The sequence below is a fragment of the Camponotus floridanus genome, unplaced genomic scaffold (genome assembly GCF_003227725.1).
Source record: "Camponotus floridanus strain SB8 unplaced genomic scaffold, Cflo_v7.5 scaffold95, whole genome shotgun sequence".
Taxonomy (NCBI): Eukaryota; Metazoa; Arthropoda; class Insecta; order Hymenoptera; family Formicidae; genus Camponotus; species Camponotus floridanus.
In genome coordinates this window covers 339,560-352,993 of record NW_020229866.1, presented here as the reverse complement: position 1 = coordinate 352,993, position 13,434 = coordinate 339,560, and the positions used below count along the sequence as shown (strand labels likewise).

Genomic DNA, 13,434 nt, shown 5'->3' with positions numbered 1-13,434 from the left:
ACTTTTCTACTTTAAAATGATTGTGCGCCAACGATAATAATTTAATTTCATAAAGAAATCGCTTTCTTTTGTTTTATTATCAATACATTTCGTATCTCGAATGAACACGCGTTGATTTTAAAACAAGCGAATTTGCACTGGTAATCGAACGGTGAGAGCAACACAAATTTCACCCGAAGTTCGTGGATTAAATCGCTTGCGCTATTCTGCCCTCGAGTTAATCCGATTACTTTCTTTGATTCGCGATTGCTCGCAGGCACGCATACTAGGTCACCCTCCGATCGTTCCGTTCGAGGGCGATTCGCGTTGCTCGTGACATTACAACGGGACGGACGTATGGTCCTGCTCCGATCTCGAGGAGTAGATTCGAAATTGTGGGTTGCTGGCGGTTGTTCCGGTTCGTACGCATGCAACTATCGAAACGTACGAGACGATAACGAAGAGAAGGACTTCGCCCCCCTGCGGCGATCAATTGCTCGTAAGGGGTCCGAAGAAATGTCTGAAATTCGCGCGCGTCAGCGCTTTGTAACGACAAAATCGTTACTTCGTTTTGACTTTATATGACTCCCGTAGCTCTTGTCAAATATGCGGACAATCGCTCTGCCGGTGGTAGCAAAGCGGTTTGCTCTTTAACTTTGAGTGCTCGTCATGCTAAGGGTTTGCTAAGGATCACCTGCTGAGTAACGTACTAGATGTATCTATACGCGTAAGAATTTGGCAATGTTATGTATGTACATATAACAGTTACACTTAAAATTATTTATGTAAGAATTCTCTTTTAAATCCTTCTGTTGATGCATATGTTTAAAAAATAAATTGATATGTCTAGACATTTTTATACTGATTTCATATTGATTTATCTAGACATTGATATATCTAGACACTAAAATCTAGACTTTTTTTTCATTTATATTTTTAAGCTGAACATTTAAATCTTTAAGTAGACGTTTTACCTGTTCAAAGAGAGTAAAGTATAGCCCGAATTGTCTATCAGTTAAGAAATCGAGATATATTTCAATTCTTAATCGGATTTACAATACTTTTCGTATTTTATCTTGTTAAAATTATAAATATAATTATACTTGACTATCTTTTATAATTGATGTGTAGTTGTGATTCGAAACATATATATAATTTCAACGTATCCCAGACTGGCTCTTATCGTTCCATGAATAATTGTTCGTTACGTGTCAACCCTCCGGCATAATTATTATCGTCGCTATTGTATCGCACGCACACAAGTTTATTCCTCGGTATTCGTTTGATCAATAATTCGATCGCGTATTCAGTTCGCGGCATTTTTTTTGCAGAAGAAGGGAGACGATATCTCAGTGCGATTTCAAGGAGGCGGCGATATTTCCGTCGTAATTCTCGTTTCGGAGTTGCTGGGTAAAACCACTAATGCCGCTTCCATTATAACGTCACATTCGATTTGGCATACCGTTTTGGTGTACAACGGCGAGCACCCTCTCCCATGGGGCGGTTCGCGCGAGATTCACAGAGAGACGAGAGCAGGGCTCTGTTGTATGTATCGAGATTCAAATTTCCGTGATGTAATTCCAAGACTACGCATATACAATAGCGGCTCTCATTTGCATTCATTGGATTAAAAATAACCGCGTCGCTACCCATGACTTATTTGCGTAAAGATGAAAGCACAAGTGAACGTTTCAAGTTAGATAAATGATAAGATTCTTTTTCTCTCTCGAAAGATTAAATAGTATCTTAACTTCAATTTATAATGTTATAATTATATATACGAATAAATGAAAGAAAATTGAATACAATAAACAGGATATTATATATCTATATTAAATGTATATAAAATATTTTATATTTATAGATAAAATTTTGATTTTTTAAATTTTGACGGAAATATTTTACGAAGATTTGTATTACTGCGTATGATGTTCAGAAAATTTATAAATAATCGAGGCTTAAGCGCTCCATAAGTTTTTCCCAGCAGCTCGACTTTCTCCGATTTCTTTTCATTTCACATCTTCAATTTTTCGTTTGTCAAACGCGCTCGCAGGGCAAAGTCATGCGATATTGCAGTATATGAGCTTCTCGAAAAGGACGCAGCGGCGCATCCCATTTCACACGGATGATATTTAACGCTCATGCGAACTGCGCCAGGACGATTCGGGGAAAACAACCTCAAAAGAAAATAAATGAAGCTTCGTGGATTACGTACGGAGGGAAAAAAATGTGGCAAAAAGAAAGCGCGAGAAAGAGAAGGAAAATGAAGCGATAAAATGAGGGTGTGAATGAGAAATGTAAGGTAAAGCGGAATGAAGGGGTACAATCGCGATAGAAAAAAACACCTATTTGTAAAGCTGCTATCATAAAATGCGGAGAAAGAAAGTAACGCGACACAAGAACGTCATAAACACATATCCTTTAATCCTATAATTCAGTTTTCGAGGGCTTTCCCTTATTTGCAGTTTAGTATAATGGATATATATATCAGAGAAATAGCAATATTTCTTACCAATACAGGTGCGGTTGCATTTTTGTAATGGATTTTGCTTCACGATCACGCATGACGAGCGAGAAAAAAAATCCGGAAGATGAAGAATATGACGGTAAAGAGAATGCGTGGCAAGAGTGCAAGAGTTGATGCGCCATTATTGATTCTACAAGAAATTGTAGCATGGAATGAACTATTTTAACATATCTTTAAAAAAATTATATAACTTTTACGATTCATTGTTACCTTTTTCAAGTTTGCATAAACCAAATTAAAAAATTAAGAAAAATATATATTTTTCTTAATTATTTTCCTCTTCAAAATTTTTAAACATATAGCGTTCAAATATTTTTAATACATTTCAAAAATTTTCTCATATTAATTTCATATTATTTATGATAAATATGACTGTAATTATATTTTTTCTATTAATATTTTTATATGAGTCTCTCTCTTATTGAGTTCTTTTAATATAAATAAATTTTCTATACACGTGACTTTACAAAATAATTTTAATGTTCCTTTAATTTATTTTTTGATAAATAATGTTAGCATTAATTTTTAAATAAGACATAAAATATAATCTCATACACAAATAGGCTAACATAAATAATATTTACGGAGAATTCAAACTAGATAAAATTAAATCCAAAATTAACAATTTATTTTTACGAAAAATAGTTTATTTGTAAATATTCAATATTTTATTATCATACGAACAAACGGTAAAATATAGAAACGTGTATTATGACAGCAATTGCACATAACACGCATGCACGCTTGAAATTGCATAAATGCAAAATATTTACATACGTAACAAGCACTCGGTATCCATGAATAACAAGACTGAGAAAAAGACCAAGACAAATAAGACCGCACTTTTTCCGAGTAATTAAAAATTATGCAGTCGTCGCCCTTATGTGTCAAAGCGCGCAGCTTCGTTAATACATTCAGTTGTGGCTTTGGTCTTGTAAGAAGACGTAACAAAGTCACTGCTTATTTCTATTTTTTTATGCTTCCTCTTTTTTTTCTGCATCATCTTTTTCATTTATGTTCAAAGCTTTGTTTTCCGCAAAATCTTTTTTGATTCCATTCTCATTAAAGAACGTACGTTCCTTCATGAAATCGTGTTATGCGGCAATATTTTATATTTGTTAAATAGATTCTTTTAAAATTTCCGCTTTAATATTATTCGAAATTTTTTAAATACAAAAGAGTGATTCGCAAAAACATGTTTTTTTAAAGCTAATGGTATGTTTTCCTTGAAAAGAAATTCTTTAGAAAACAATGTGATAAAAATATTGTACATATAATATTAATATGCCTTTGTATACAGTTTATCATTTCTTTTATTAAACGTTTCAGTATAGTTTTGGTATTTATACTAAAACTTTTTGTATACATATCTGTATTCGTTTTACATATGTGTAATAAGACAAAAAACAAGCTATATTATATTTAAATTTTATTTAAAATTGTCTAAATTGGTTAAAGATTTGTAAAAAATCTTTATAAGTTGTAAAAAAAGTATCCATGCAATTGATAATTTAACGAACTATTTCCACGATTTACAATCATGCTAGGAGGGCAGATCTCGTGTTCCTTTCTTCGTAGTTCTGTCGCTGCGATAGGGCTGGAATAACAAACAGGCTGGAGAAAACGATTCCAGAACGTAGATTATTATTTTTTCGGCATTGCCATAAAACTGTCTGGAACATCGTCTGACGATCATCGCTTTCAGACATGAACACGCTTCTCAATACATAATACGCTATGTCTCTTGCTGTATAATGCTTATGAGAAAGAACAACAAATAGTCACTTTGCATATGTGACTCCTTGTTTCTACCAACATACATACGAAAGCTTTCTCCACAAATTACAGAATTATTCAATTATATAAAAAAACAATTGTGTAACAAGTATTATAAATAAATAAGTTAAGAAAATTTATGCAAAAAAATTAAATATATAATTTAGAGTTTATGAAAATTGTAAATGCACGTACTATTAATTCCGTAATATTTCAGTTTAATCGCTAATAAAATATTCAAATATATTCAATAACTCATAACTGTCATTGTGAAATTTCGATGAAAGGGATTAATAGAATAATTTGTCGTGTTTTATGATATCTACACGCAAAAACAGTATATTATGACTTGCAAGATGATAGAATGTTTACATGCTTCGGGTATACGTTGAAAGTAAATAAGAAGCTCGATTAAACGTGTTATCTATGCAATCAATACATTAGTTTCTTGTTGCTTGGTAAAGGAAATAATGTTTAGGTAATATAAATGGAATATGAAAAAAATAAGTGTAAGTTTCGTGTAAGTTTTATCGTTAATTTTGTTGCAAATGTTAGTAACGCGACAAAACTAGAATGCCTTATTATATGCTCTAATTCCTTGCTATCAGCAACTAGCACAATGAACGACCTATATCGACGCTTACTTGCAATTTTCCACTTTAATGAAATTTGCCACTTCAATAAGTCACTTCATACGATCCACATTTACACCGGCTTAAATTTAGGTACCTGTTGAGGACACTCTTCTAGTTTTGAAGCGTATCAAGAAACGCACTTTGCAAAACGCAATCGAGTGATAAAACAAAAATAACCTAATATAAACGATGCAAAAATAGAAAAATATATGATAGATTTATCAAAATGCGTAAATTTTATATATATATTTGTTTTTTAAAAATATATTTTGCAAAACAATTTTTAGACAATTTATTATTTGGTTTATATGATTAAACTGCATTCTTTATTTCGCAACATCACGTAACAAAATCAATTTAACGATAATGCAACTAATTGAATTTTTTTTTCATCAAAACTAGATATCAGATAATTAATTTCAATAGCCGCGCAAATTTACAACGTATAATTTCGAACGTTATTAGTATGCGCGAGAGCTTATACAGCTCTGTTGTTGGTTAATAATTATTGGTCGATTATCGCGATCTCCGAGCGGATGCTAATTTTTTCGCGGTGAAGGAAAAATTCATATTAGCGAGAACTCGATACGCGCGCAATCCTCGACCCTTCTACGACGATCGTTATATAATGTTTCGCCTTAATTGAGGATTCAAACCCCAGCCATCCGCGCGCGCGACAGAACTGCCGTCGCTGCCAGTGATACACTTTTAATTGCATCTAAATTTACAATTCAGATTTGTCAGACTCAAATCGCACGTTCGGTCCCTCACGCATACATCCTAAATTCGCCCGAGTGCATGAGCCGAAATATGACACATTGCAGGCGGCAGCGATACGCGCGCGGCTTTCAATCGATGGATTAACTAAAAAAAAAAAAAAGAAAAAAATCGGTTTGATAAAAGTACGATACATTGGCGCGGATATTGTAACAATATTGTTCCACTGGATTTTCATCCAGAAACGAGAATACAATACGTTTGTTATTAATCTATCCTGGTTTACTATGAACAAAATTGAAGTGCTCTCTTTATCTTTCTTCCTCTTGCGAAAATGTATGACGGAAAAATTTGCGGAATTAAAAAAGAAAACAACCTTACATTTATTTATTAAAATTTTTTATAAGCGCCCATTTTAGAATTATTTTGTGTTCTTCATCATGTTATATGCGACTCTTTGAAATAAAATTTTGCTTTGAAAAAAATAATTTAATAAAGATGTAATAACTATGAATGCAACAGGAGTAAAATTTCCATTTTCAATTTTTTTAAAAAGCAATATATCTTTAAATGGCAATAAAAAATTAAAAAAAATAGCTAATAACTGCCACAATAAGATCTTTTTACGGAATATCGCACGAGACGCGATGGTGAATGTTCGAGCAACGTAATTCTTGGCCGCCTTTCTTATCGTTTTTCCAATATGCTCGGCACACGCTACCGTCCGCCCGATAAGACGGCGAGAGCATCATGCCGGATGGGAACTCGATCGAGTGGCCGATTCTCCTTTTGAAGGAACCGACCGCGCTTCTTCATCGCTGTGGTGCATTCTCTCCTCTTCTTTCCTAGCCAACCCTGTTGGCGGTGTAACAGGGAGCCAAAGACGTTCTCGACGGGTGTTGCCATGACACCGTGAAACCTGCATCCCACGTCGAAATCTCTCTCCTTCGGAGCCGCGCACATTTTTCCCCTGCGGCGTTCTCTTTCCCGAGGAACTGGCGTTTCTCCGATAGGCATCTAAATGAGCGAGGGTAACGCGCATCGTCGAATTGTATGAATTGTGTATGAATTGTATCTATTCATTGAATCATATATGTCGAACGGAATGTTGCGGTTATAAAAATGCTCGCAACATGAATTATTTTCAAAAACATCACAATGCAGCTTTACAATCACTGAACTTGCTCACCGGGCAAGCCATTCCATTAAGCGAAATTTGCCACGACGCGCGATCATCTTTCATGATTTAAAGGATGCTCCTTAATTCTTTCTGGCACGGCTTGCAGTAGCAAACATTGGTCCCCATTTGAAAATGCAACCTGGCTGCGTTCCAGCAATTTCTCCAGTTCTCTTCTATATCTCTCGACTTTTATTACAAAACGATGCGCTTCTCCTTTTCGTTTTCCAACATTTCCACTCTGATGTTCCACTCCGCAGCTCGGTACATTTTACAATTGCTTCCGAAGCAGTCTGAATCTGTTTGATCGCCATAGAACTTTATCCACTATTTATTACTTTGCTCCGTCTGTCGCCATTCATCGATATCAATCTTATTTTTATCGCAGTTACACAGTCTAACCGAATCGATCGAGTCTCCGAATTTATATGGTTTATATAGTTACACATATAACGTTTTTAAATAGATATCAATTTATTAATTTTTTAAATAGAGTTTTAATTGTTAAGTTGATGACAATCAACGCGTGATATTTATCTGACAAATTTGTAAATAATTTCTGTCAATAGAAAAAATTTCATGGTAGCGCTTTGCTTGTATCAAAAAAAAATTTGATTAAAATTATTCTTAAGTATTAACATGTAAACTAATATATAATTAAAATGCAATTTTAATTGTAGTTTAGTGTGTTTGATACATGCTCCTAGCTTAAGTAATAAATTTCTTTCCATTTCTCTTTGCAAAAATTGCAATTATTTAAAGAACAATAAACATTCACAAGTTCCTACCATATTTGAGACCGCGTTGTCGCATTTTACTGCAGCCCCGCAAATAAATCTTGAGCCTATTTCAGCGGTCAAGTTTAAAATCGCGAACTATTTTGCGTCTGGACACGAGAAATTTATCTTTCCCCCGCAAAAACACTCATACCTGTAAGAAATGAATCTCTGGATTTTTCTCTTCTATGAAAATTTGCCGATGTATGCGCTGAAATTTACGACTGCAGAAATTTACTGGAAAGTGTGCCCCGCCGGCTATCCTTTCCGAACGATAAATTCCTTGGACTTTATCCAGCCACGTTTATCCGTGATTGTCTTACGCATAGTTTGTTCTACTTTAGTTTGCTCTCTCGCCGCTCCGTTGATTCCTCACCGTTTCTCTTACGTCGTGCGTTACCGACAACGCAATATTTCGTCGCACTAACCCTCGAACGAGGAGGAACAAGCTGAGACAAATTTCATCTCAAGCTAGATCGCACCTCTCTGGTACAATCCAGCGTAAAATTTAGAAGAGAGAGAAAAGAGAGAGAGAAAAATAATCATACTGTTTTTATTTTTATTTAAGTGAATTTATAGTTTATTAACGCGTAAATCCAAATTTGTTTTTCTCGTAAACGTTTCATATATATATTACATTAGATTAAGAATAAAATAAAAGAATGTTAAAAAAAGTAGGAAATGAAAATATAAAAAATAGAAAATATATAAATATATAAGTGTGAAGGATGTATGTGTATCAAGGGGGCTTTGTAAATTTAATTAGTTCATAAAAGGCTTAGACTTTTTATTTAAAACAGTTTTTTTACTTGTATAAAAAAATTTTGCAAACAGTTGATAACAAACAGCTGATAATATATACATATATACATATATTGTATGATAAATGTAGCTGATAATATATACATATACTGATAAATGTATTGATAAAATCATATAATTAGATATATATAATTAGAATAAACATTTGATAAGAGAGTAGTTCTTTTTAGAGATAACTTCGCGTACTTATACTTCATAGTAAATACGCGCTGCATTGAACGTTAATATTACTGGTATTATTTCTAACTATGATATTTTAGAGTGTATACGTGAATCACTCGCAAGTATAGATACTCTCTCGCAGAGTTCTTTAAAAGAAATATCATCTCTAACACGATGCGCTCTTTGCGCAAACGATTGTAATACACCTTCAAGGGATGTACGCTCCGCGATCATCGTAAAGAGTCGAACGGAGGCACGAGAGAGGGCGAAGTCCTCCCGTTTCGGAAAAAAGCTCGCCGACGAACAGAGGAAAAGGAGGAGGAAGAAGAGATACACACAGAACGGCAAACGCGCGAGAAAGAAATTCCCATTACTTTGGCGCCGGCGACGTCTACAACCCTACCGCCCGCGTCTTCCTCTTCTTCCGCTTCCTGCTTGCAACCCCCGCCGCCTTCGCCTCCGCCGCCTCGTCGTCGTCCTCATAGGTTTCCCCCCTAGCAAGGGAATAAGTGAGAGAGGGAGAGGGAGGGAGGGGGAAACCGTGATGCACGCATGTGCCAGAACCATTCTATCGATTTCTCTGTTTCGCGTGGTACTCACGGGGAGTCTCCGGTGTGTCGCGTCCGCGCTTCTCCCGCCGCACTAAACGCGCCACCCAAAACAGCCTCGCGTATACGATCGTCACCAGGTTTCCTTTTCAAGGTTAACCCGTTAACCCTCGCTCGCCATCTACGTGTCAAACAAACGTCGGTCGGCCGCTCGATTAAAACTACCGAAGTGACCTTCGCGCGACTTGTCCCGTGTTGCTCCGATTGTGCGATTGTGCGAGTGACCGAGACAGTTTTTCAAAGGAGCACCGAGGAATCACGAAGGCAACACGATCGAGAATACCTCTGTCGCCGTGTGAGACCGAGAGCCGGCGAATATCCCCAACAGGATCATAACACGTACTTTTATTTTCCGGTAAGTAAATGTTTCGAAAACAAGTCTCTGCGAGAGATCGCGAAATTGAAAACCGATAACGAGTTCGATGATTTTAAATTTTGATGGAAGAAATATGATAATAATCTTTTTGTATATTCTGGATAATTAAGCTAAATGCTTTTTCTTGCTAAACTAAAATTACAGCAGTTGAAAAATGAGAATACAAACTTGACGATTATCGGTTGGCAGTCTCAACCTCGAAGTAGACTTCTATGTCATATGACGTTTCATACTACACAACTCTTTAACATCACATTTTTTACTTGTCATACATTAGCGTCAATTAACAGTAGAAGAACTTCTTTTCTCACTCGACAATACAAAAAAATCGACGATACATAAATATTCAATTCTTGGAATTTGAGTTTGTTTAGCCAATTATGTTGTAGCTGTTTGTGAGAAATTTCGGCTTAATTAATGGTATATGCACGTTTCTTCAATCTTAAGATTTTTTTGTTATAGCAATAAAAATATATGTTTTTCTCGCCATCCTTGAAATATTCATATTAAAAATATGAATTTAATACATTAAATTAATGAATAATATATTAAATACAATCGAATCCAACGTTATTCATTTGCATTTACATATAATCTTGTTTTCATTATATTTCAAAATATTTTTGCTTGAAAAATATTCATTTTTCATAAAAATATCCGTTCATAATAAATCTGAAAGTTAAAATAAATTCATGATAAATTTATGATATCTTTAATAATAATGAAAAGGCGAAAAATACATAAATATCAGTTCTTGGATTGTCATTTTTTTAAAATATATTTCACACACTAACAATAAATTTAACATTTATTCGTTAATTGTAATTCTTTTAATCTTTTTAATCTTTTTACGAGACTTAAACGAGACTTTTTTACAAACTGTCACTGTGTATGGACTTCATTTGCATTTTAACTGTCTTTCTAACCGATGCGATTTAACGGCATCGTTAATAACAAAGTTCTCGCCGTATTCAACCGCTGTACAATGGCACGCGACAATTTTTGTCAGCGAATACCGTTACAAATACGTGAGGCTGTTAGCGTAGCCGTGAGCGATGTTGGCCGACAATGTAGTTTTTTTCACGGCACTTTTTTTCCCTGTTTCTTCCATCCGCGATAAGCGCCGTTATCTTTCACCGCGTGGATAATCCAAAGGATCGTTTCAGCCCTTTAGGGACACGTCGACTGCGGGCGTTATCGCCGAACAGACGATGCATTCGTGCAACGAGTAATTCTTGTTACATAAATCGTATCCAGAAAGACCTCCCTCTCGCTCTCTCTCTTTTTCTTTCCGCGTTGCCTCTCTTCCCAACCGATCGGAGCAGTCTGGAGAGACTGCATCGCTCATTTAACCACTTTTTAGCACCTCTATCTCTTGTACATACGCACACGCGAAAAGCATGTTCTCGGTGCTAGGTAATTCGAGAGCAATTTGAATTGACGTGCCGCGCCATTAGAGGAAAGTAATTACAGGGTGGCGAACTCTGCGCGAGAGAGCGACGGACTTTACCGTCCGGATTGTACGATATGTACCAACCTGTCCACCTGTGTGTGTAATCTATGCGAGGAACGTACGAGCGACGCACGTGTACCCGCACAGCTACGCATATATTGTAGTTTGCGGTAACGTTGATTAAAATTACTATGCAAATTAGATGAAACCGGGAGATAGAGCGTGCGCGAGAACCGGAACGAGGAGTAAGAAGAAGTAACGAAAAGCCAACTCTCTCTTTGTCTCTCTCTTCCTCTCCCTCTCTCTCCCTCGGGAAGGTGTAGAGAAGCTCGGCGGCGCGGTCGTTAACGTTTTTAGTAGTTTGTCTACAAATTTTGTCGCCGTCCGATAAGCGGCTTGCTCTTAAATGGCGCTGCGACACAGATAAAAAATGATCTTAATCTTAAGTGTGCTGTGCCGGTTATAATTTGATTATGTGAATATTTCTTCATTATTGCTGTGCACGTATGATATAATTGTCTCGATAACTTTACAGTATATTTTTTAATTATTAATGAATGTGTCAATAAATACAAAGCTATTTTATTAAATGCGTTGTTGTTGAAAATAATTTTTGCATATTGATGTCTATTTATATTTTAAATATTAATAAGAATAATTCTCTCGATGCTTTTTTAATTCACAATATGATAATGAAAATTTACATTTTAATTGTATATTTAACTTATTATAGATTTGCAATAAAGTTTATGATATAACTTTGCCGCGAATATAAATATTTAATTCTACAACTAAAAATAAAATAAAAATAATTATAAAAAAAATGTATGCAGCAACAATGATGAAGTTTTATCTTACAACACACTTACATTATACAAGTGGATTTCTTTCTTTTTTTTTTCGTGTTTCGGTTGATTTCTCTATTTCATTTTTATCTAGAAACCAAGAATGTAGAAACATTTCTTCTATACTATTTCGGTGACTCGTAGCTCCCATCGATTTCACGAGGAACGTATGATTCCTTCCTGCCAATTCGGGTGCTTGCAAGAGAGGAATGCACCTTCTCGCTAGATCGAGAGGAAGCATCGCGATTCCTCAACAAGCAACGAGCGGCGTACAAGGCACGAGGGTAAGCTTCACCCTCGAGGCATGTGCGCGTAGGGCAGGCGAATTGATCGCGTTGGGGTAGAATCATCCATCACCGAGTGACAGTCCCGAGCTACCTACCTACCTACCCTATCCCGCAATCCCCTTCATCCCCTCGCCGGCTTTGCTTCTCCTTCGACAAGAGGGACGAGGTGGCGAAGGGTGCGGGAAGGGTGAGTGTAACCGAGGCGGCGAGGGAGGACGATGGCAAATGGTGGCGGCCTCCAGCGACGGGCGACGAAGCAAGCGAGCAAACCCTCTCGACAATGCTCAAGCTGATCCCACGGGACAACGCGTGCCTCTCTTCATTCTCCCTCTCCCTCTTTCTCTTTCTCTCTCATCTAACGAGATACCGGGTGTTCCTTCTCTCAACGCTCGTATACCTATCGCTACCCGCTTGTATTCGACTCCTCTGCAATGAGCTATTTTACCTTAATCGCTGGACTCTCGCCCGTCGCATTCTCGTGCCTCATCTCGTGGTATTTAATCCAGCGTTCTTGCAAGCTGTTACAACGTACGGAACGAGTAGTAGTTTTGTTGAATGCTGGTATCAGCGTTCTCCTCTATCGTCATTTACCGCTTGCATTATGGACGCTTCTCTACACGCTCATTTACATACATTACCGAATCATTAACAACTCTCTGCAGCGTATAGTGTATTTCGCCCATCCCAAATACTACTGTGGATTAATAACTAGTTTAGCATCGCGTATAATTTTGGTATGTTAGAGCTATCGTTTCAGCGAATAAATTTCAGGATTAATTCCGTGTAATTTATTTGTCGGGAAAGAAATGTTTTAAATCACCTTTTGCTCACTGACAATGATGTGTCTCGTATTCATAGTAATCACCGCGAGCGTCACGACGGGCTTTTTAAAAATATGCAAATGCAAAAGGAATCGAAACGCGGCCACAAACGGTCACGCAGAGGATTACATACCACTTGTCGAGCGATGAATATTTAGTCGGCTTCTCTGCCGCGCGGCGAGCGATCCCGCGGAAGAACGATAATGACATTACTGTATCACATCGGGCTCGCGATGCATTACTCAGCGACGGGTAATCGCATCACCGATTTCTGACCCCTCCGATGTTGCGCCTCCTTGCTCTGCGCTGCCGCAATTTTCTCGATCACGCGACACAAAGGGCGGAAATCAATAAAATACTGGGTAAAGTTCCTATTTCAAACCAAGCGTTTCTTTCTAACCAGAAAACTTTCAGATATGGATATTTCCTTGTTATCAATACGGCTTTAATTTATAGATAATCGATTATTTATT

The 13,434-nt window shown here is 36.6% G+C and overlaps 1 protein-coding gene across 3 annotated transcripts in view; it reads left to right on the top strand.

Annotated features, from left to right (window-relative positions):
* LOC105255718 (frizzled-2) overlaps positions 1-13,434 on the top strand; it is a 94,424-nt gene that overhangs the window by 18,016 nt on the left and 62,974 nt on the right. The window contains exon 1 of one of the 3 annotated variants that reach the window (XM_011265169.3): positions 9,183-9,534. The exons of the other annotated variants lie outside the window; for them this stretch is intronic. The gene's annotated coding sequence lies outside the window, so the exon portion shown is untranslated. Of the gene's footprint in view, positions 1-9,182; positions 9,535-13,434 lie in introns of those variants that run through there. 3 annotated transcript variants of the gene reach the window in all.